This window comes from Chiloscyllium plagiosum, unplaced genomic scaffold, assembly GCF_004010195.1.
Source record: "Chiloscyllium plagiosum isolate BGI_BamShark_2017 unplaced genomic scaffold, ASM401019v2 scaf_7789, whole genome shotgun sequence".
Classification (NCBI taxonomy): domain Eukaryota; kingdom Metazoa; phylum Chordata; class Chondrichthyes; order Orectolobiformes; family Hemiscylliidae; genus Chiloscyllium; species Chiloscyllium plagiosum.
The window spans coordinates 1-4,001 of record NW_025210797.1 but is presented as its reverse complement, the minus strand read 5'-3'; the positions used below and the strand labels follow the sequence as shown (position 1 = coordinate 4,001).

At 47.3% G+C, this 4,001-nt stretch overlaps 1 non-coding gene across 1 annotated transcript; it reads left to right on the top strand.

Moving 5' to 3' along the window:
* Positions 1–423: 423 nt before the first annotated feature.
* Positions 424–510, top strand: trnastop-uca. Its single transcript has one exon. It is a non-coding gene; the product is annotated as a tRNA-Sec (tRNA).
* Positions 511–4,001: the final 3,491 nt, after the last annotated feature.

Below are 4,001 nucleotides of genomic sequence, written 5' to 3'. Positions count from 1 at the left end.
TCTGCAGCAGGAGCAGGTTCTGCATACTTTCCTGGTGCTGGGACAGTTTTCCCCGCCTCTCTCTCGACTCCTGAACACCTTTGAAGATGAAGAACCTCTTGATGTTCCCTTTTACTGTTTCCCACCAGTCCGCTGGGGACTCAAAGAGGGGCTTCACGGTTCTCCAACCTGCGTAGTCCCTCTTGAGCTCCTCAATGTTTCCCGGGGTCAACAGCTTTGTGTTCAGCTTCCATGTTCCCTTACCAGCCCGCTGCTCGTCCTGTTGGTGACAGTCGGCCAGCAGGAGGCAGTGGTCAGAGAAGAACACCGGCTTGACGTTGGTGGATCTGACCGAGAGCGTTCGGGACACTAACAGGTAATCTATCCTTGAGCGGATAGACCCGTCTGCCCGTGACCATGAAATTCCCTCCACACATGCATGATGCCTGGATGATTGCTAGTGGTGTAGGGTGCAGGTTTCAAACCTGTAGCTATCTAGAGACAGAATGGTTCAATTCCACCTTCCAGGCGCAGTGCACATAGGGGCTTGTGCCTAACTTGTGTCAGATGTTTAAAGGTTGGCTCAGGAGTGTTATTTGTCAGAGAATTAAGAGGGGCATTTTGTTAAGATTATCCTCGTGATTTAAGAGCAAACGTCAGAACGACTTCTTTACACATGAAGCAAGGATGCTGTTGTTGGGTTCACGGCAGAGAGTTGGGTTCACTTTCTCTGAGGTGGGGACAGGAACAGGAGGGGCAGTTTGAAAATAAGAGATCAAAGAGTGTGGTACTGGAAAAGCACAGCTGGTCAGGCAGCATCCGAGGAGCACGAGATTTGATGTTTTGAGCGTAATCTCTTTGTCAGGAATCAGACTAAGAGGTGGGGCAGGGTTTCCAGTGACATTGCCCCATTCCTGCCCAGATTACCGTATCCACCAGCGAAGCCATCGGCAAGAGTAGGTCGTGTTCTCTTGTGTCTGACTGCTCCTCCCCCACCTCATCACTGGAGCTTCCATAACAAAGGAGTTGACCTCTCTCTGCCAGGCCAGGAGATCATCAGGGCTGAATTCCTAAGATCAGGAGTAGGGATCCGCAGTGAAAAATGTTACATTCCAGCCACAATGATCAACAGTGAGGCACCTCCCCGCCTAGTTCAATGGGCCTTATCGTTTCAGCCCTAAATATTTTACCTTCCAGTTCTGGCCTCCCAATTCAGACACAGCATAGTTTGTGACCCACCTCAGCAATCCCAGCAGTGCTGCCCTCTGATTGTGTCAACTTTATCGTAGCTACGCACACTCCATCTGGCTTATCCCATTTCACTCTGGGTCAACAAAAGAAAATTGGTCACCCTTCTCCATCTCGTCATTGCTGAATCACAAAATTGTTATGGTGTGACAGGAGGCCATCTTGGCTGCAATAGGCTTTCAAACCAGCATCATTCCCTAGGTCCACTCTCCTGCCTTTTCCCCCCATAACCTTGCTCACTATTTCTATCCAGCTAATCATCCAATGTTCTCTTGAATGCCTCCTTTGAACTTGTCTACACTGCACTCCCAATTAGTTAATTTCGTACCATAACTACTCGCTCAGCGAAAATGTTTTCTCTTCCATCACCCATCCCCATCTATGATGTCTCGTTCTTGGACCTTTTACGATGGGAAGAGTTTCTCCTTGTCCACTCTATTTCTTCCGCTCATGGTTTACCCATTTCTCGCCCAATCCTGGGCTGCACCCGTGAAGAGAAATCATACTTATCGTTTCGAGTTCAGTGTCCTGTTATGGACCAGATCAGACCACCTCAATATACAAGGTAGCCGAGACCGTAACGTTCTCTCATTTTCAAGGTAGTTGTGAAGTGCCATATTCCAGATGCAATGCAACTTGTCAAAACTACTCAGTCAAGGAAAACAATTTATATTTAAACACTATTGTTAAAATAAAAAGTAAGGAAAGAGGAATTTAGAATAACTTAACTATTGGCAAACCAAACAAATAATAGACACAGTAACTATTACTAATTAACTGTTCGATATAAGAACATCCCATAAACGCACCCCTTGACCAAAATGACAAATTCTGAAGCAGAATCTCAAATGCAGTTCTCCAATCTAAGAGGAAACAAAATCAAGAGAAAATTCAGAGAAAGTAGCTGCTAGGGGACAGTCACTGAAGCTGCCAGCTTGGATAGCATGGTGGCTCAGTGGTTAGCACTGCTACCTCACAGCAGCAGGGCCCCGGGTTTGATTCCTGCCTCAGGTGACTGCCTGTGTGGTGTTTGCCCATTCTCCCTGTGTGTGCATGGGCTTGCTTTGGTTTCCTCCCACAATCCAAAGGTATGCAAGCCAGGTGAATTGGTCATGCCGAATTACCCAGAGTGTTAGGTTAGTCAGGGGGAATAGGTCTGGTGGGTTTCTCTTTGAATGGTCAGTGTGGACTTGTTGGGCCAAATGGCCTGTTCCCATACTGTAGGGAATCTAATCTAGCTCTTTTGAGACGCCAGTAGTTTCTGTTTAAAACTAAACCTAAAAACTAAAAGAAAACTAGAAGGGCTGGCTACAGCCAGACTGCTTCCATTGTTCCAACTTTTAAAAATAAAACCCCAAGGCCTCACAATTTGTTTATTTTCTTAGAGACGCCTCTCCATGTCAGCATTCCAACCTCTCTTAAAAAAATACCAGGACGAAATAACCTGTCAAAGTGACAGCATTGTCATAGACCCTTCTTCAAAACTGATGGTAACTAGGAAAAGTTTGGCTTTAATGTCGAAGATGAGGGGAGAGGGGAGGGATAAACTTTAGGCAGAGGTGAAGCCAAAAGGGAGAGAAAAACAAATGGATGGACAAAGGAATGAATATAGACCAGCTTAGGGGAACAAGTTGCTGCTAATGGAGACTATTAGTAGCTGACAATGGGCTGTGTGTGGCATCAGCCCCTGTAATGACAAGGCCTGGTGTGTGGGGGTGGGGGAAAGTTTGGGGAAAGGGACGCAAGGCCTAAAGTTGTTCAACTCGATATTGAGTCCAGAAGGCTTAGAGTTCCCAAGTGGAAAATAAGGTGCTGTTCTTCCAGCTTGTCCTGAGCTTCGCTAGAGCACAGCAGCAAGCCTAAGACAGAGATGTGGGCCTGGGAACAGGCTGGGGCGTTGAAGTGGCAGGCGACTGGAAACATGGGTTAATTCTGTGGACAGAACGCAGTGTTCTATGAATCACTAACCCAGTCTATGCTTGGTTTCGCCAATGTAGAGGAGACCACATTTTGAGCAATGAATGCAGTAATCTAGATTTGAGTGACGGGCAGGTAAATGTGCTGGTTCACCTGGAAGGTATGTTTGGGCCCTTGAATACTGAGGAGGGAGGAAGTAAATGCACAAGTGTTACACTTTCTGCCATTCTGTCCTGGGGCTGTGGGGTGATGTTAGTGGTAATGGAGAGTATACCAGGTGTTCCAGATGGAAGGGTCCCTGCAGAAGGCTGGCAAGGGAGGGAAAGAGAGTATGTGACTGTTGGGGGCATCCTGCTGTAGGTGGCGGAAATCGTGCTAATGATCTTCTGGATGTGGATGCTGGTGAGATGGTAGGTGAGGACAAGGGAGACCATATCGCTGTTGTGGAAGGGAAGAGAAGGGCTAAGGGCTGAAGTGTGGGAGATGGGCCCAACCTGGCTGAGGGTCCCGTCAAGCAATGATGGGAAATCTTCGATTGAGGAAGAAGGTGGACATTTTGGAGGCTTCCTTTTAAAAGTTGGCATCATCAAAACAGATGCAATGGAGATGGAGAAACTGGAACAAAGTCTTTACAGGAAGCAGGGAAGCAGCAAGCAGGCTACGTGGAATATTCCTCATTCCAGTCAATGTTTTGACACTCCTGTTTATATCTATCAACCAGGGCTCCCTGAGTAGACCAGGTTAACAGCCCCACTCAGGGAACCCCTATTTTTGAGGCCCACTTGGCTGACTTCACTACACATATTCCAGTGCGGTACTGATGGACAGCTGCACTGTTGGAGATGCTGCCTTTCAGA